Genomic DNA, 21,639 nt, shown 5'->3' with positions numbered 1-21,639 from the left:
GCACCGTCTTGTTAATGGCAACACTGTGATGCCTGGAAGTCCAGACTTCAAGGTGTTGTACAAAGAGTACAAGAAAGATATAAAGCCACAGGAGGAAAAGGCTGAACAGTCGCAAGCCAAAGGAGATGCTGGCCACATCTTGGCTCCTTGGCCCCTAAAAATCACGCCATTCAGAGTGCCCAAGGCAGAGCATCTCACTGAATCAATAGCACAGTCCTGGAGAACATCCTGGGGCCCTCCTGTTGAGTCCTCACAGCACATCACACATGTCGCATTAGTTAGATTTTAATCTCAATACCTGCCAGGACCAAAGCAACACATTCGGTGAAGATCTAAGATTTAATTGACAACCTAGCTAACATTAATGAGCAAGCATTACTGAACAACTTTTCACATCCAAATTGGTACTATAGACAATCTACCTCTACCCAGGACATTGCATTAATCATCTCTGTATTAGTATAAATTAACAATATAGAGTTCCAGGTATGTGACTGCATATTCCTTGCCAACAGCATCTGTCCAAACATCTGGAAGTACAGACCTAAAAAAATAAAAAAATGAAAAACAGAATAGTGGTTGGTAGTCAGTAAGAAATTGAAAAAACCTCAACTAGTCAAATCAATAGTTTTTGTTCTAACATAATCTGCCTTATTGAATATCAATATGGACTTGCAGAAAAGGACCGAATGTCCTTCTTAATTATAAATAAGGATTTATTTTTTTTTTCTAAAGCCCCATAGATAACTAGAATATTCTTAAGCAGCTTCTCAGAATACTCTAAACACATTGAAAACTCATGCTAAGACACTCATTTTTTAACCTAAATCACTCACCTTCAAGCACATGATCATTTAAATCACAATATGCAGCAGCATATTTACCTACATGTATATGTAGGTATGTAAAGGATCCTCAGCTTGACAGGGTCAACGGAGCCTCTCCTGTAATATCCCCATCCTTGAGGCTGATGGAGAAGAGAACAGTCGGAAGAAAAGATGATGGATCAGGAAATTTTCAGAAGGGCACAAGGGGTCAGACAGTGGGCTAAAGTTAGAGCAGCCCTCATACTGCTTTGTATAATATTTTACATTTGGTCCAATGATAGAAACTTCCACTGATTACAGGATCTTCTGGCTTTTTAGTCTTCTCTCTTCTAGAATAATGAACATTTATGTAAGTCTCAGAATGATGATGAATATATTCCCTTCTGTTATCAGAACTGGCTGAAAAAAGCATCTTTGATTAGCCTGCTGGGTTGGACAATGAAGTCTCTGTGAGGATCATTAGTGGCCAGGTAAGTGGAGGCTTTTTCTGAGCTGTCTGCCAAGCAAAGAGGGTAAGCATTTCACTCTTCCAAATTGGAGCCTTTTTCATTAAAACTGATAAAACTAAGAATCTGGTATTTTTTTCAGCCACAACCTCTAAAGCAGAATGTGCTTTTCAGCTATGCTTTTAATGTATGGCATAGTTCAGAGATGGATTTGAATCAAAGCAAAGGACAGACTATAGTTGGTTTTAGATGGGTGAACAAAGGGAAGAGGCAGCCTCTGGGACTTGTCTGCCTTCATATCATGTATAACACACTGTAATATGTCTTATGATTATTAACAAGATCGCAGAATTCAACTAGCCAGAGTATTCCTTGGGACTTCCTCTGGGACTTGGCCCTTCTCATACCCTTCATGTTCTTCCCTTCACAGCAGTTTTGTGGTTTTAAGGGACAGTGTCAGCTTGCCCCTATGGCCTGTATGCATTTCTGTTTTCCCCACATGGAGAATGAAAGACTTAAATAACAAGCAAAACAGAATGGCTGAATAATTTCAGTGCTACACTCTTTGAACCATTTTGTTGTCTAAGAGAAATTCCCTCCAATCTAAATATTTTTACGCCTCCCCAAATCTGAAGAGGTTCTGCAGGTGCTGCTAGCTGATAACTGTTTATAGAAATCTAACTAAAGGTGATATTTCATACCAACAAAATCCAGTTTAGCTTAGCATAGCCCAGATATAGAAAGAAAATATTCCCATAAGAAGAACATTTGGGCTGACCAAGACATGTTCTTTATTTATGGCCTCTCCATTTCTCATCGGAGTCATAGAAGAAGAGACTATAGTATAATGACTGCACAACAATTTGGAGTAGCAGTAGCATAGTAATCTACACTTACCTTTGAATACACGTCTGTGTGTGATTGATACATGTAGTTCTCACGTCAAGCACGAGCACATTGATAATTAATAATGTTTAATGAAATGGGGATCACTGACACATGAAGTTCTCTTTCATAGTACACATTAAAAATACGTTTTTCTTGTAGTGATAATTTTGAACCCATCACCATCTGTCAGTTCAATTAGTTGAGGTACAAATAATAATGTTTTAATGAATTTCTAACAACCCAATTGCATCAGTAATTCAAATAGTTGGCCAGTTAAAACATATCCTTTGTGATTGCACTAACCATAAATGTGTTAACTTCAGAATGATAATTAATTCCAATATCTGTATTTTTTTCAGTGTCATCCTGGACTCTCTTTTTCTTTGCTTGGTTTTGTATTTTTTACATAGTCTGCTACACGCTTGCATTCTGACATTACCCTTGAAAATCCCATACTGCAAAAATATTTCCTTTAGAGAGGCTTTACACAGAGCCAGTCAGTCCTCTGCCAGAAGAAAAACTGGGTTCCCTGTTGCGGTGCTGGAACTAGGCTGAAGCTAGGTCATGTTTTAATGGCTGAGCGAGTGCATGTGTGACTGGATGTGTGGGTGGGTATGCCATTTCCTGCCTACACTGCTGAAGGTCATTTCTCACTGCGTGAAAAAAGGCAAACTTTGATATTAGCCATTGTATAGGACCAATTTTTCATCTAGACAGTTAAAATCAATGAAGCAGTGGCAATTTAGTCCAGAAAAGAATAAAGAATAATATCTTGTGAAATTAAGATTATTTTACCTAGAAATTTCTCCCTTTTTTCTTTTAAATTTTGAAAGAATCATGTTGGAAATAAAAAACAGAAAGAACTGCTTTTTAACTGAACCTCCCAGTGGTGATCCAGTCAAAGTAAGCAAAGGAATATTTCCCAATACTAGAATTTTATTTCTTAATTTTCCAGTCTATTTCTTGTGAAATGTGCATATATTTCAAGCACTTAAGTCTCTCGTATCAATGTTACTTACCTCAATAAATATGAACGTTTATCTATAATGAAGACCTGAGGAGATGAAGCAGCAACTTAGATATATCTGCAAAGACACGCTCTTTCTTGTGGCAGAGATGCTGGGGAGATCTATTTTTGTATTCCACATTACAGAGGATTTCTGATTCCGAATCTTTTGGGGAAAAATTATTCTTTTAGTCACAAACATCAAAAGAATTTTTTTTGGCACGTGCAGGGAGCCAAAACTAATACCAGATGTGAGCAAAGTGACAATATTGCAGTGATGAGTTTGAAGTTAGAGCAAAGAATTACACAATACTGCAAAATTACTGGCAGGAAGAAAAAAAAACCACTTCCTAAGAGCTGGAAGTAGCTCTGTCCTCACCCTGTTTTGACTGAATAGCCTCCTGTTCACCCAGGTGATGTATAATCGTATTTGTCCTGTTGGATTTAGGTCTGTTCATAGACAGTCTCTCAACCGGTAAGATTGGTGTCTGGATAAAGACTTCTTGAATGAAGACTTCTTTTGCTGGGTGGCATCTAATATATTTGTATCAATATATTTATAGGAAGTGCAACATATTAATGCAAATTGAAAACAGAGAGATGATTGTATTCTGTCTTTGCACTTTTTATCTCATCTTTGACATAGGTTTATCCTCCAGACAATATCCACCGTGAAACATTTCCCTGATATGGCCTTCACATGCTCTTGCCCTCTCTTTCTCTTGTAGTATTGATTTTTGCTCCTCTCCTGGAAGCACAGCTCGACAGGTCATTCTTCCAAATCCCAGTGCTGCAGCACTGAGGCTATTTTTTATCAGTGGTCAGGGAACATGAGTTACATTTTCTGACTGGACAGAGTTCTGTTAAAGGGTCTTTTGAAGCACTGTACCAAGCTTGTAAAACACAGTAGATCCTGTGCCTTGATTTCTGAAAGAACGCTTGCAGCAAATTAGTCACAAATTCCTTAGCCCATAAAGAGGTTTCCAGGTTAACATCCTCACACCTGGGAGGAAGGTTTGGAAACCTAATATTTATTAGTATCTAATTAACGATTTTAACTTGCTTGCCATAGCTGCTTGACACCAGTAGCTTACAGCAGTTTCAGTGAGAAAGCAATAGTCCTCAATATCAGCACTTTGCCTTCATCCACCTTGGAGTATAATGAAGTGCCTATAGATTAGACCTTAATAATATCTTTAGAACCTAATTACTAATTGTTAGAGTCTGCAGTTTATAATATATATATTTCCTTATAATATATTTATTTATATATAGTACCATATCCCATTATATAATATACTGTTTATTTTCAGATATGATATGATATGATATGATATGATATGATATGATATGATATGATATAACATAATATAATGTCTGAGGTGACATGGGTTTCCCTCCTCTGCTACTCTTGGAGAATCTTGAGTTCAAATTTTCAAACTAAAAGGATGTTGAAATCATCATCATCCCTTCACGTAACTCACCTGCTCTAGGTATTTCTTTGTCAGTTGTCCTTTAGTAATTTCATAAAAATAAAAGTCCTCCTCATTTGTTTTTGAAGGAACCCCTACCAATAACAGTGGTCATCTTAACCAGAAGCGAGATTAACATCTACCTGTTTTCCACGATTTTCAGTTTCCAGAGAAACAGCATTTAAAGTGTGAAGTACTCCGTCATGTACTGCTGAGCTGAGGCAGGAGAATATGAACCTGTCATCTTCCAGTCCACCCTGTTCTCCCACCTTTCCAGAAGTCAGCTTATTATTTGCTGATTCTGCACGCTTGATTGAAATTCGGTTTCTACAGCATTCACAGGCTTATGCAGACCCCAGCATTACATAGAAGGTTGAATAATAATACATGAATGAAAGCTTAGAGCATAAGCTCCAGAGTATAGTAATGAGGATGCAGGGCGCTAACTTTATTAATCTCACACTTGTCAAGAAATTTAGCTGTGCATAGCAATAAATGATATAGTCTTGTTAAGCAGTGTGATTCATTGGATTACGGATATCAGAGATTCAGAAAGAAATCAATCTATTTTAGAGCCATCAAACCAATTACAGCTGCAACTGCAATATTTTCAGGGGGCCTAAAGCTTTATTTATTTTACCATTTTTATACCTTAAATGGGATTGCTTGTATAGTAACATGCAGTGCTGTGCAAGTGTATATATTTCATAACCAAACCCAAACTCTTTGTTTTCTATGCCTGATGACAGTAAAATGAGTGCTCCTTAGTGAGAGATTACCGGCTGATTTTCTGCCACTTCTTTCAATTCTAAACAAGGCAATAACTTCTCCTTGAGAAGAAATAAAAGTTTATTTATGGTCTTTAGAGCCATGATATTCTCCTTAGTGGCATACTGAGTGATGATAGCCTGAAAGATTTTGATGTAGTCATAGTAAGATTTCATTCATTTGGCTGTTTGTGAAAAAGATGATCTTGAAGCAGGTTTCCGAATACATCTTTGAGGCTTTGAAAGTATAACATCTCTGAGGCTGCATAAACAAGAATTTAGTGTATTTAATATGAACAAATTCTTGTCAAGGCCTTACATAACACGATATGTAAATCCATTGAAGGATGAAATGGAACTAGTTAGATGCAAGTCAAAACACTTTGATAAGTCACAGCTAATCAGATACAAATAAAAATAGGTGCTGAATTTTTAAACAAGATTCAGTTGATTAGATTGGGATCATTCCATATTATTCAGGGGCAACAATTTTATGCAAGATGAGCAAACATCAGGAGCATTCATCGTTCTTTGTTTTTTTAAAAGTTTACCTGTGCGTGAGTTCAAATTTGTCTTTCTTCTTATTATTGCTGAATTAAAGTGATATAATATTACAAACTGGAAAACATTGATTACACTAAAATAGGTTTTAAATATAGTGTTGTATATAAAAATTTGTATTTTTATTAAATATCTGGCTGGAGACAGGCATTAAGTAAACAGAAAGGCACTGCAGAAGAGAGTTCAGCCATTATTGCCTTGTGTTTGGGTTATCATTAAGTTTCATCATCCTTCTTGCTAAATCCTCTATTTGACATCCCTCTTTTAGCAGAAGACAACAGCAAGAACAATTTGCTATATAGAAGTTAACCTGTTTTTCACAGAGTTCTTCATTCTCATGGCTTTGAACACTGCTCACAGAAGGAGCTCTCCAGCACACTCTCTAAGACACAGAAAAGTTCGTTCCAAGCCTCTGCCAAGTTCTCTGCACAGACAATTTCAGTTTAAAGAGAGGGTTAGCTTGCACATTCTTTGGAAGTAAAGCTGCTTCTTACTCTGTTTGCCTAACACCAAACACATCAGAAGCCAGCGATTTGCCTTAGTCAACGCACATGTGGACTGTGCAATTAGTAAACTTGATAAACCACCTCGCAATCCAGATGAAACAAAGTTTATGTGTCCAAAAGAGAGTATGCTCCCATTTGTAAGTACTTCAGAATTCTGGTTGATAAAATAAAGCTGTTAGAAAATAAATGTCAAAAATGCCAGTGGGGAATGAGAGTTATTCCTAGATTGTGCAATCAGTTGGGGAATATGGTTCAGTAGGCCATACCAGACCTGGGTTATCTTCCTGCTTATCTTATTTCCACCACTCATACTGATTCACTTATACTTACCTGTTAGACTCCTGTTTGGACATGTGTCTGGGTTTTATTTCTCCATCAAAACTAAGACGTCAGAGGAGGCTGGCTTGTGAGAGGAAGTAGAGAGCACTCTTGGACTTTTAGCTCCTCAGAGGTAACCCTAGATGCTGTGTGTTGTATATGGCCTTTCAGACAAGGATAACACGACACTTGTTAAGTGCTTAGCAATGTGGATCTTCCCTCATAAATCAGGACCTAAAAGACATATCTCAGTTGAAAGGGAAAATGTTCTGTTCTTCAGAGGTGCTTTTTGGATAACCGTTCTCAATATCTATGATGTGCTCAGCTGCCACCAGAACAGATGCTACACAAATGCTTAGAGCTATCCAAAATTACCACTCATTCCAAGTGTACCTAGATGAGCTGGTACCTTTTGTATTCTGAACTGTTGATAAATATCTTGGGCATAAGAAGTGTTTGATCATTATGAATTCACATGCCATTAATTGTAATACACTGTTGAAAGGAATACATTTTATGTTCATGCAGCTGTCATGCGTACTGCCAGGGCTGTTATATTCTAATTTAGTGCTAGTCAATAGGCATAATAAAGGTGTTACTCATCAAATCTTGAGCACGCTATATTTGTGTATTCTACGCTGCAACCAAAGCACAGGGCAGACGTAAATAGCTTCACACTGACATAAGCATGCTATAATTTCATGGCATCTTTAATGTCTATGCATCATGAAGATAAACTGGTAGAACGGAATATTAATTAAATTGCATTTTATTTTTAACAGAAACTGAGCTTCGTATTACACTTTCACCTAAATTGAATCTACCTGATTAGTATTATAGAATTAAAGCTGCTCTAAGATGAATTGGTTTCATATCTTTAGTTTCTTCATGCTTCTAGTATCTGTGAATTGCATTGTACTGCCTAGATATCCTGCCATCTTTTCAAACTGCAATACATACAAACAAAGATTGCTTAGCTCTTCTTTAACAAAATAGCTAAGCAAGGAAGAACACAATAAATGAAAAATATGTTACACAATTCTTAAAGTCCTATACTTTAGGCCCACCACAAAAGATGGGCTTTGTGGCATGCCCTTCATGCACTAAATTAAAACTATTTTATATCCAGGAAAAAAAAATTAAATTCAAGAGTCAGGCAATCCCTGAAGTATGCTGCCTCTGTTCTAAACCTCTGGTTCTGCTATATCACCAGGCTGTGACTGATCATGAGCAGAAGAGCCATTCAAGGGCTGACAGTCCATACGTGACTTGTAAAGTGAAGGTGTGATGGAGCTCAAGAAATTAATTAAGACACAGATTGAATTAATGGTTAATATGGACTCATCAACTCCAAAGTGAATATCAGATAACCTTCAGCATGGTTTATGCCTATTACTCACATTATATTCTGTATAAACTCAATGGATGTACTATTAGTATTATCTATGAAGAATAAATCATTTGTTACGAACTGTGAATCTCAAACAGAAACCAGCCATAGATCACTAGTCTGAAATGTAAAAATGTTTCATGCAAAAAAATGTTGGACATTTCTGGCATAGGAAAATAAAGTATCCTGCATAAATTAATTGTATTTGTTAATTTTGATGGCATGAGCCCCTGAGGGAAAGACATTAACAGTTATGCCATTGTGCAGCATTAAATATTTAAATGTAGTTTGGTATACAGGGACACAGAGTGTATCCCCTGAGTAGTTCATAGGCAATAGTCCCTAGCTTTAGTCCAAAAGCAAAATATACTAGAAAATTAATACCAAAGTTTGGAAATGAATTCTTGAGAGCCCACAGCTCAGCAAGGAACAAAATCAAAATGTACAGTACTTTAAAGTTAGAAAAGTGTTTATAAATCTTGATCGAACCCTACTCCAATGCACTGGTTAGAGGGAGCGTTCAGATGACGACATAAATTGTGTAAACCCAACCAAAACTGGGAGGAATTTAAGTCTCTACATCCATGAGAGCAATCAAAAAAGCTTTTTCTCTACCACTGTCCAACCAGTAAAGTACCTGTCGAAACTCATCAGGTAACTCCTTGCACAACATGAAGGTTTCTGCTAGGAACCAGTGTCACGGTCTCTTTCACCAAAAGCCTAGCTGAGGATCAAGGCCTGTGCTCTTCTTGTGATAACTCTTGCCAGAGCTATAAGCTGAAGACCTGCGTTTTGTTTCCATCTCAGCCTGCAGATGAAGTTGAAGGGGAGCACTTTCAAACCTGTTCACAGATTACTGCTCGAACAACGAGGCTGTTGGCTAACGCACATGGTGGGTGCTCTCCCCTTGATGCTGTGCTACTGTGCAGCTAAAAATACAAGTATCCTTGAGCCAAATTCAAGCAACCAAATAGCAGTAGGACTCTATAACCTAAGAGTTATGATGCTTTGCTGTGTGAGATCATGACCTTGTTCCTGTCACTGTCTGCCTATGTGGTACACAGTAACTCAAAATTAGATAGAAAATAACCCTCCCATTACCTTCAATTTAACTTGCTTTTTTGGTTGTGATTTTTTGGAAAAAAAAAAATTAAATGCCAGGGCACAGAGAGAGTTGTGTGGGATTGCTGAGACCCGGATCCTTTGGGCATAGGAAATTCTGAACCCTCTCCTAACGTGAGTAATGCTATGTCATACTCATAACATCAGACGTTTCCAGACTCCTTTTCTGAAAGTGTTTATTTTCAGTGATTTCCTCCTGAGATAGCAGAGGTGGTTTCAAATAGTGCACTCTGAATGCAAAACAAAAGGCCAGTGCCCTCTGACCAGTGAAGATGGGAAAAAGCCATCCTAATTAATGTTGTTATTCGTTTGCCTAAAAGCAGCTGGGAATTTAATTAGTTCTGTAACTTGTTAGTTTTGATGGATATCTGCCCTCTGCCAGGGAGCAGCTGTTATCTCACCTCCAGCTGCTTCTTGCAGATCAGCAGCTCCTAATCTTTTTGGAGCCAGCCTCACTGCTACCTGCCTTGCCTTGCTCGTCTGACCGAGCACCGCTTCCTCGCTGGCTTTCGCCGGTGCTGGATGCGGCTCCCTTCGTCCCTGCAGCCTCCTTGCTTCTCCCTCGATGCTGAAACCCTGCCGCACCTCGCCTTGCCACGCTCCCGACGCTTGGTGGTTCTCTGGAGTCCCCCCTCTCCTCCGATATTTAATGCTATGATGTTAACAGAGAGATCTGTGCCAACGAGCCCAGCAGAGCTTATGAGACTAGGCTCAATCCTGCTTTTCACTGCGACTCATCTCCGCTGTAACCCTCCCTCATGGATCAACAGCCCTAAACCTGCTGCTTCAAGAGTGGACACGGTAGAGCTAGAGAGCTGGGTGTTACCAGCTCAGGCAAAGTGATTCCCCTCATGAAAAGAATGGGAGGAAAAAGTATATATAAACTAAAAAAATAATTTGGAAAATGAATTTCTGGTCAATCTGAAACAGAAAATGTTAGCTTCGTCCCACTGGAATGAAAATAAAAGGGGAAAAAAAAAAAAAAAGATTTCAATTAAATGCTTAATTCAGTCCAAAGCAAAGTTTTCATGTCTTTTTGCTGTGTAATCCTTTTAAATGTATTTGGCTAAATTCAAAACAAAATTTATTTAAATGGTTCTATTTTTGTATTTTCAAAAGTTTTTGATCTTTCTTTTCTGGACCTATCAAAGCTGTTCATATTCCAATCATTTTGGTACTCTCTAAAGCACAGTTTTCAGAAAATAAACGATTCATGATAACAACTTTGCCCAAGTCTGTCATTCACAGTTTTCCCTCTTCCTTTTCCCTTAGCGGACTTGTAAAATAGATGGTCTTGGAAACACACCTTATTGTGTTCCAGCTGAATGCCCTGCTAAACTGAGACATTGCTTGGAGTTTGCATAAGAAATGTCTTTTCTCTATGTCTGTGTAAGAAAGGGGAAAAAACTATAACAAAAGGGTTGTGCTAATTTTATATTTATATTTTTGTAAAATTAAAAAGCCCCAAGAGATTTAACCTACAGTCAAACAAGCCTGTGCTTTCTCATCTAGCTCTGTATATTGTAATTATTATATTATTTGTTACTATGACTAGCATTAAATTGGGGATTAACTTGGCTAGATGGTCAATATTTTCATACAACACTGTTGGGCATAGAAAAACTTTCTTGAGAATAAAAGAGAATCTTCTCTTAGGACTATTTCTAGTATGAACACAGTATTACTCCCTTTTTCTCAACTGTTCTCTTTCTCGAATTTTTTTAATGATCCAAAATTTGCCCTTGTCATCCACAGCACAGAAAAAAGCATTTTAAGATGTTTTACTGGAGTGACTCTGTGCTCACAAAGTCATTTTTCACAGATTATATCAGACCACATACTAATAACATATGCATACTCACTACCAGCTTGTCTGGGACAAATGATAATTTTGACACTCTCTAATGCATCACTTTCACTGTGTTCAAGGATTTATTATCCTGCAAATGTTCATGGGCACTGTAGGGGAATCAGATCTTACAGCCTTTCAGTAATTTTCTGAAATCTCTTAATCAACATTTCTGTTCTTTAGAGCTAAAGGGATTCTCAAAGTTAAGTGTAAAGTAATGCCAACCTGTTACATCTGGACTTTTTGCTTTACATTTTTGCTGAATCTCTTTTTAGGCTTGAGTGCATTTTCATTTCTCAACTTCAAAAAGGAAAAATCCATGAGGATCCAAATGTTGCTAGTACGGCCACCTGTGACCCAAATATAAGATTTTGGGGGTAATGAGATACTGACTTCAGGTGGCAAATACGTTGCTGTCAGCCATTTGGACACCTTTAGCCTCAGCAAATTGCTACTCAGACTAATTTATTAGTCTCAGTAAGTCTCATGCTGGTGAAATTTTAAAGTTGTTGTAAACTACATCAGTAGAAATGCATCATTAATTTTTCCCTGTATTTTTGATGCTTTGGTTAAAATTGACAGTTTAGGAGATAATGTTTGAGGCTGGATCGAACCTCTCTGAAACTGGTAGGTTGGCGTATTTACGCAATACAAAGCTCTTCAGTGCTTTTGGAAAAACAGCCCCGTGCAGGTGCTGTTTGGGAAGGGACATACACAGCACGGCGCGAGGGGACAGAAAGGGGCGAACAGAAACGAAGGGCAATGTCCACAGCCCAACGCAATGCCACGTGGACGTACTGCTGCTCTTCAGCTCCAGAAAAGTACCCATGCCAAACTGCTTTGAGCATCTCACTTTCCTCTTTAGTTACCTGTATTTAGTTATTGAGCACAGAATTATGCTGTGATGATCTACTATAAAAGACCAGGAAACCTTGGTACAGTCTGACCGAGCACTAACATAGGACTCACAGGGAAATAATCTAGATGGTGGGCTCTCAGCTTGAGTGCTCATTGAAAATGTTTGTGTTGTGAATAGAGAAACTCTTTGTTTGTCTGATTACCCCCAAGCTCAAGAACATAAAAAGAGATTTTTTTTTCCCACTCATAAATCCATAGAATTGTATATCAGAGGTACCTGAATGATTCTTTTTCTCCCCCCACCTTTTTTCTTTTTTTTTTCAAATTTATGAACACTGAAATAACCTTCAGAGCCCTAATTTTTAACTTTTTACTAGCCTGAAATGGACCAGCAATATTTCTTCTTACAGCTTTCAAAATCAGGTTTCACCAAGTAAAAAGAGTTCTGGACACTGAAAATATAGGTCTTTGTCTGAAATTTGTTCTCAGATAAAACGTCAGGCATATTCAAGGATCAGAAGTCTGTCATTAAGTCTTACAGACTGCAAAAGGTTCTGAGCAGGCTTAATGTTTTTCACCAAAACAGTTACACAGAAGTCAAGTTTGCAAGTGTCAGAATCTTACAACTGAATGCTATGGCTCTAGTTAGAGGTAAAAAACTCCTGTGAAACCTGACATAAGCCAGTGGAACAAAGTACAGATGTAGTTACACACGTGTGTAAGGATTTCAAAGCTAAAACCCTGAAATGCAGCAGTCTGAAACTTTTCCGGAATTATTCCACATCTGCAAGATACCTTTCCCTACTCTCAGTTAGTTCTCTCTCTCTCTGTTTTGTTACTCAGTCCTGATCTCAAATGCAAGCAGCAATAAAGCAAAGTAACTTTCTGCTTACACAGAGAGTGAGACAATCTGGGGTGGCATTTTCACTTGTCCCATTTAAGAAGAAACCTTTGGGACATCTTTCATACTCTCCACACATCAATGCAAAATGATAGCAAAGAATCAGCAAGCTCTATATCTGTAATTGAAAACTGAAGTTCTCCCATATTTAGGTTCCTTTAGGCATTTCGTGGCTACCTCCACTGCATTAAACCATCTCACAATTTTATGTGTTAAATCTTCCTCTTTTCCCTTCTGGACTTAAAATATGACAAATACAAAGCTCAGATACTTTTAGAATCCATAAAATAAAGAGATTAATAATGGGATATTTTTTAGTCAAATTCTGTCCATGTTTCTCTTGTAAATATGTTTTTTAAAAAAAGTACCCTCATGACTAACAAATACAGGTTTCAGATAACAAAGTGAATATTCAACTTAAAATAAAAGCCAATCCTTTCAAACAGCTGAAATCTGAAAATAGAATAAAAGAAAACAACAATTCTACAAAGGAGAAGAAAACCTGGTCCCACAACAGTGATAGTCTTCAGAATGAATCTCTGTGTGCATGTGTGTGTGCATGTATGTATGTTTGTATTTTTTGTTCACGCATCCTATACTCCTAATTAAAGAAGCATTAGCAAACCCACCGAAATTATTTGTTACTCTAACTAAAACTCCATTAAAATGGTAACTTCTTTCATTCATCTTTTCCAGTCATTGTTGCTTCATGTGTATGTATGTTCATCATAAAACTAGATTACCCAAAATACTTGATGCTACTGAATTCAAATGATTTTAGAAGAATTAATATACTTCTTTAAAAAAATCTTTTGATCTCTCTATTCTGAGAATTCAAAAGTTAGGACTTTAGTTATAATATCCCAGTGGCAGATAGAACTAAGAATGTCTTTCATGCTTCAATGTTAATGCATTTCTTACATTAACATATCTAGGTATATGAGTAATGTCAAGGCTTCCCGAGTTTGCAAAATGTCTTTCATTGAAATGTGGAATGCTTTGTACTTTCAAATACACACTCTCAACCCCCCTCTAATGTAACATAATATTTATCTGACCATATAGTAAGATAGTTGTGGGATACGTTGTAAGGTTAGGAGACACTTTTCAGGTGAACTTCATGACAACATATTTCTTTTCCATTAAGAGCAGCAGACTTCACTTCACTCTAAAGAATTTCCTTTTGTATATATATTCCTTCCAGGTATAAGAAAAGATGTGCTATATAATAGCCTAGTCTAACGTAATGCTTAACATGAATTAAGACCTCACATATCTAACTGAAAAAGCATGACATACATTTAACCGTGTATGCCAATATTCAATGTGTACTGATGCTGAAATTGTAATGAGAAGTGCAATTTCTTGTGTCACACAGTGGCAGTTTTGAAAGTTAAGAAATACAATGGTAAATAGTGAAAAATAACCACCTTTTTAAGGAAACAACAGAGAATATATTTGTCTTAACTGATGGTAAAACTAGTGTAATGACAGCAGCTTTCTCGTGGGTATCCCTCAGTTTCATTGGGAACACTAGCAAATTGTTACTTTTAAAATTTTCATTCTTTGTCTACAGACAGTTTCTACAACAGTACTGAAGTTCTTCCTGCAGAGAACAACATCTACCTGCAAAAGGATAGACACAATGATCAGTAATGTTCCTCAAAATCGTCATTCTGAAAAGCTGGAAGAGTTTAGAAGAGTTACATTTTTCTTTACGTTAGCGCATTAGCCTCAAATAAATTAGACAGAGACAATTAGGTAATAGAAAGGGCATAAAAGCCCTTAGGAAAGGAGCAATCAATTAATGTCTAAAATTTCAAATACTCAGCTTATATTAAAGCTGTGAGAGGGCGCGTGAGAAGATCTCTCACTTTTTACTTTACCTTCTCTGCTCTCAGATCCTGACACCAACTACTCCATGTATGACCGCAAATATGCACGGCATGGCCATTATTTTAATTATAGTGGGACAGGAATCTTTTCTTCCCTTTAATAAACAAGGTGGATCAGGGAGTGAATCCCTCCAGAAATACCTATTTTCTAACTGACTGTGTAATAAATGTGTCTAGTTTTACATATGTGTGTTGACTTTTTGTTTCACATTTAAGGTTACAAATGAAATGAAAGGCAAATATTAGCAGTGATCTCACCGGGTATCGCTTTATGATTCTGTATGAGTTTTGAATTTTTGTTTGTGACAATCACAGCGAAGCTTTAGAAAGACACGTGGATTTGACAGGATCGTTTTGACTATAAGATATAAGCCAGTTCTGCTATGGAAATTCAAAAGACACTTTACACACTGCAGTCTGACTTCTATGTTATTTAACATGTCAAAGGGCTAAAAGAAGAATGTCAAACTTGACACTGAAATGTGTACTTTGCCTGACATAAAGAATGTCCTCCCTGTAAAGACAGAAACTGATTCATAATCGAACTTCAGGGAACTTACTAATGTACTAGATTGGGCCTTCATGGAGCTTTAATTTCCAAAGCAACTAACTGAAGAAAAGAAAACCTTTCACTGAAACAAAATATGGAGGAAAAGTATGTATTTGTTAATTCCTTTATATATCAAGTATTCTGATACCTGATATTAAGAGCATTGCTGAGAGTTATAAAACAGTTGTGAAAAGTTTAGAATTAGGTGTGGCATTTGTATTCAAGTTACATGAGAAATGTGTTGAATTTAACGAAATGTTTGACAATCAGCATTCATCAGTATCTGATGGGAATTTTTGTACTGTATGAGACTGTAACATAGCATTAGTTCATACAGAATGAATACTGACTGCACTGTGTTAGTTAGCCAGGAAAAGAAGATCATAACATATTAGTGTCAAAAATTGTGATGTTAGAATCTTGAAGACTGTAACTATTGCAATTATGAAAGCTACCCTGGCAAAAAAATGATATAACGTACTCGGAAAACATTAAATTGGCACATATACTATTGTTATTGAGGCATATTTAGACCCCTTGCAGTTCTATAGAAATGCAGAGACCTGTGTGCTATTACAACATGTACCATTAATGACCACTTACTTATGCAATTTTTATTTATTACCTCTAAACTGCCAACAAAGCTTTCAGTTTTCTATACAACACAGGAAAGAAAAAAGCATTATTACCACCACCCAGCCCTAAGGACAATGCTGAGGTTACAGTCAGTGCAAGAGACACGTTCCTCCTAAATTGGGAGTCTGCCCTGAACTGACATCCATAAAAGCCTTTCCCTCTGCACTGAACAAATGAAGACTCTGGGAGGCTAAGTTTTTGGTTTAGGTACCTTAAACATCTAGCATAAGATATGCAGTGTAATTACATCCTTAGAAGCTTGTCTTGGTATTACTACAGTCTACGGGACAACAATATATTCAGCACACGAAGACATGCTCAGAAGATGGAAGGTAAACTCCACGGGAAATCCCGGGAAGCAGTGGAGCACAGTGGCTTACAGCAGAGCAATGCATCGTCACCCAGCAGCGTCATTTTGGCTGTCGTACAGCAATGGATACAATTCAGATCATCATGAAACTGTGGGAACAGATATGGGGGGAGGAGGATTTGTGCTAACTCTACGTGCATGCATTTCATTCATTTGGAGGCTAACCTAGTGCTGTCTGATGACAAATGGTTCCATATCCAATTTCATTAGTATAAAACCTGGAGGAATTTTTGCACTGATCAGTAGCTAGAGACGGCCCAAGTCAGGCTATAGTCTAGCTCTAATAATTCACAAGGTTTGCAGATTGGCTCCTCAAAGCTGCCAGTGACAGCATCAGAGCTCAGCATGCTCAGGTCTGGTGCTGTCCCCCATAGCCATGGCAGACATTGCTCCCAGCAGGAAGACTGATGAGTGACTGAAGGAGTTAAAGAATGACTCTTGATGAGAAAGATCCAGTGTCAAGTTTTAAAGCACTGTAAATTCAGCCAATCGATTTTCTGACCCTTTAAAATTATTTTCTGGCTAGCATCGTTCATATGTGGAGATTTGAAAGAAAGCAATACCCTTCATCAAACAAAAAATTGCAGAATTAATTTCAAATTGGCTTAATGTGGTGACTAAAGCTAGAATTTGGCAAGTATCAACATATTTGTTTTCCCTAAATCTAGTTATATTTAAATCTATTTTCAGCAGCTAGAGACAGCAAACTTAAACATTTATGCTACTCTAAAGCATTATCAATGCATATGCAGCCTTCTGAAGGTTTTCTATATTCTGAGTATTTACAGTACAGTTAGTCACAGTGTGTCCCATGGACCATCTTTATGTTTATTGCTATGTATACAGCAAGAATTGTTTCCATGTCAGGTCTCTCTCCTCTTCTGTGGAGATTCTCACTGCCTCCTACCAGCCCACCTCCCTAATACTAACCTGCCATACCATCCATTAATACTGAATTTTTCTACACGTTCGAGACTCCTAGACTTAGGATGGATAGACACCTGATTTAGATGAAGACCACCATCTGGAGGTCTTTAGAAGTGACTACCTCTCTCTTAATTTATTTTAGTTTCAGATTATCTTACAAGCAATCAAAGTTAGCTCCTTCGGAAGTACTGGATGACATCACTGTGTTGGATGCCAGTAATATTGGCAATGTAATGACTATGTTGGTGCATTAGCTTGGTTCAGGAATCCCTCCTCCACTTCCTCAAAGGTAGGAAACTACCCAAAGCCTACTTGGAAAATAGATTCCCAGTGAGTTTGGTGTTGGTGTTTGAGCCTCTCATTGAACATGGATAGGTGCTGCCCTTCTGTGTTCCCTGTCTGACAGCAGCCTGAATTCTGCCCTCTGCCAGATGAGTGCAGGAACAGGCAGAAAAGGACAGGAACAGACGCCCTTTTCCAATTCATCCTTCAACAACAACAACAACAAAATCTAACCCTCTTGAGAAAAATCTCTCCAGTGTTTGGCAGCCTGTATGGAAAATCAAAAGCCACTTTTGACAGCGCTTACTGGTATGAAGAAAAGAATAATATTTTAATACATATAAATCGAACTCTTCATCCTTCAATAAAAGGCATTTAAAAGTAGGCAGTGAATTTGACCCACTGTGGCCCACAGTATGTGATGGAACACACCTACACTCCTCTTTTGTTTATTCCAGACTCTAATACAAGCCACTTCTGCAAGAGAGAATTGTTCAGTAATCTCAAGGACTAAGCTAAATCGTTTTTTTAAACCAAAGTATTAATAGTTCAAATGTGCACCATTTGAGAAATTGTATTATTATATTAATTCTGAGCGACTATGCTTATTTTGGCTGTCACCTTTCTTTAAAGCCTTTCCTTTAATTAATGAGGAATTGGAAAGAAGAAAAAATTGATGATTAAAAAAAATATTAATCGTACATACTCAGTGGGAGTCCTTAAGTGAGTTGTAATGGTTCATTTTAATATTTAAAATTACTTAATAAGTATATATGTTAATCTAGAACACAAATATTGCACAATTTTAACCCTAGAAAATCTCCTGTAAAAAAACCCCAACAACTGTACTGAAGATTGTGAAATAATTAAATTGTCAACAAAAAGATGACACGTGAATATGGGGCATTTTCCTTGTTGCAGAAGAAAATAATTGTTCAGGAAGAACTTGGAAAAAATCAGGAATAAATATTCATGGGTTATAGATGGCCAAGAGTAAACTCACTGGCAGTTTGAGAACTTCTTATCATGTTTATGCTCGAGTCTCACAGGTATGTTTTTTGAAAGAATACCAGAAAAAAAGCCAGTTAGGCAAACCCAACCAATTCCTTCAACACTGGGTTCCTTCAGGTAGTTTTTTTATCTAAATATTACCAACAGAGCTGAATGTATATCCCTGATTAACGTAAGAGCTCTCTATGTGGTGGGACATAGAAGTGGGTAAAAGCAAAGCATCAGCTGGCTGAGAGATGAGACAAATAAGAGTATCCACTCAAGTGTGTGTATCATGCCCTCATCAATGTGAGGCATATGTCCAGCAGTTCCAGCACTGATGGGAGACTGAAATCGGTCTCTTGAAATTAGTGGCAGCGCTAGGGTTTTTTAGCAGGCTGGGACCTTAAGAGAAAATTCTGCAGGGCAAGTCTGCGTGCACACACAGACACACAGGCATATAATACAACAGAGCTTCAGAGGACAATATTGTGCAAAATATAAAAAGTGTACGTCATTCATTATCAAAATAATATTAACAAGACATGAATATTTAGTTATTATATGCTGGAAAGCAAAAATGTTCATTACTTGTAAAGGACCTTGTAACTTTCTCCAGCGTTCTCTCTTTTGTGCTTAGCCCCGGTTCCCCCATGCCCATCTCAGCAAACCTGGGGATAGCCAGAGAAATCCCCACGGACAGCTACTGCGCAAGTCCAGATGCATGAGGACTCTGCTACACATTTAAACATTAACAAATAGTAAAAAAAAAAGCTATAGAAACTTTTACAAGTTGCAATAGGTATCCTGAGACAGATGTCTGCTTGAAAGAAATCCACTGGTCATTTTGTCACTTTTACAGAAAGGTTTCTCCCTGGTCCATCCCTTTGAAGGTGCCACTGACCCACAGTTTCTCCTTGAATCCTCTTGCTTTCTCCAGAAAGCATTTCTTAACAATGACAAAAATTAAATTTTCAAAGTTGTTTACAGGACACAAGTCGCTAAATTCCCTTTCAGAAGTAATGCCTTCAAGTCTCCAATAAAATACCATAAACTGAGGAAAGTAAGAATGCACGACGTTTTGGAAAAGGTGACATCCTCTGACGTTCTCTTCTTAGCCTGTTGCCTTTTTCTTGTATTACACTTGGTCAATATTTCTGCTTTACCTGTGTAGACATCTATCAGTTACTTACTTGCAGATATATATGAAGTATGAACCACAGTCCTATCCATTGGTTTAATTTACAGGAGACTCAAATTTTGATTAATACCATTAATAGCTGGCAGTCTAGAGTAGTATGATTAGTTCTGAATAAAATATCAAGAAACTTTTTATTTTTTGATTATTACTTAATTGATTATACCATCTTACTAGACCAACAATTTTGCTTGCCAGTGAAAAACCTTAAATTTAAAACAGTGTGTGAGTTGGACTTCAGCTCTGAAATTGTTTTCCCTTGGCTTGTTAATGCTCGAGTATAAATCAGTAAGAATTAAAACTGAGATGCAATTCTGATTGTAAAAGTCAGACCACCTGCATGAATTGTCTGAACATTCACACTCAGCTATAGTATATAGCCCCCAAAATCACCCATTTGGCCTCAGATCCTTTATTTATAGGAACATGTTTCTACAGAAAGATTATAAGACGAAAGTCAAGGTAACCAAGCACAATTGTCTTCCACCATTGCAAGCAACAACATCATGTAGAACCTTTCACAAATATATCTGTTTTCATTCTAGGTCTTTTGACCGCCTATCTCCATTGAAAAACTTCAGTCATCTCACTATTTTAACATCTTGAATATTTTTTTTTTCATTTCTAAAAACACATGTTCTTGTGGCAACACTGTCCATTAGCTTTCTCTCACTGAAGACGTTCTTCTCTCTCTTCATTTTTTGTGAGATATTTATACAAAGCAATAATCTGCCCTCTTAACTTTCATTTTACACTTAGCTGTGGCTTAAAAAGAGAATTAAGGCTTTGTTTGGTAGATGTTAACAGCATCAGCTAAAATGCACCTGTCACTTAAAGTTACATTTCCTTTTCATCTGTGACTGCATAAATTTATCATACATACGCTATCTCTTGACCTAAACAATAAACAACTGGAAGGAAGGACTCTTAAATCGGCCAGACTCTGGAAAAAATATATATGCATTTTACTGTAATTGATTGTGCTACTGAGATTAGAATTGTTGAAAACAGAATTTAAGCCTTCATTTATCAGACAAAAAGCTAGCGAGATGGAAAAGAACTAAGTAATTACTTCAGCAACTCATCTGTCAAACCTTTCACAATTCTTCAACACGGGTTTACTGAATGGAGACTCCAATGCACAGCAAAGAGTAATTGCAGTATGAAAAACTGATGCTCATTTTGGTGGACCTGTGTTTAACAGGACTGGGTTTTTTAAACTGTCATTCTATATTTAGTTTTCTCCTTTATCCTGTATTGCCCTAAAGCGTCTAATCAAAACAGTCTTAGATACTGCATGAATTAGAAGTCACTCTAAAAGCAGTGAGATTATCACCAGCAATCAATGTTGCAATGTAATGACAGCTTAGCAAATTTCTGACCTGCATTTATTTTAAGTAATTTGAAACTCTATCTGGGAAGCAAAAATCAAAGGAAACTGGGGTAAAAGATAGAGTAGCATCTCAAAAATAATTCTTCAAAGGAGTCTCAAATTTAACTAAGGTATTTTTAAAATATTTAATATTTGATTAAACGGAATCAGAATTCATGCTAATCACAAATTTACTTCTGAACTAGAAAGACTACTTGAGTAGAAGTTGTTGAAAAGTTCATTTTACAGATCACAGGCTAAAGATTTAGTAAGGAACTTGGTCCTTCAGGCAAGAAGTCAGATGGAATCAAAGCACCCAAGTCCCAAACTGTGACCTGTAAATCCAATCACTGTTATTAAACTTCATTCTACTTTCCTTGCCCCAAGCCCCCTTCTTCAATCCCCGAGACCAGAACTCTTATCAGTATTATTGGAATATGCTTGTTACACACCGATGAGATCAGGCTGCTTATAAAACAAACATTTGGTTACATTCTTTTAAAAAGAC

The 21,639-nt window shown here is 37.2% G+C and overlaps 1 long non-coding RNA gene across 1 annotated transcript in view; it reads right to left on the bottom strand.

The window, feature by feature from the left end:
• Window positions 1-269: 269 nt before the first annotated feature.
• The window catches only part of LOC115341903, a 56,263-nt gene continuing 34,893 nt past the window's right edge, over window positions 270-21,639 (bottom strand). The window contains exons 3-4 of the long non-coding RNA XR_003923568.1: window positions 837-1,156; window positions 270-544 (exon numbers count right to left, since the gene is read on the bottom strand). This is a non-coding gene — a long non-coding RNA (uncharacterized LOC115341903). The remainder of the gene's footprint in view (window positions 545-836; window positions 1,157-21,639) is intronic.

Source organism: Aquila chrysaetos, chromosome 5 (assembly GCF_900496995.4).
Source record: "Aquila chrysaetos chrysaetos chromosome 5, bAquChr1.4, whole genome shotgun sequence".
Lineage (NCBI taxonomy): Eukaryota > Metazoa > Chordata > Aves > Accipitriformes > Accipitridae > Aquila > Aquila chrysaetos.
Note: the sequence above shows the minus strand (reverse complement) of the source record. Positions and strands in the feature narration are given on the sequence as shown.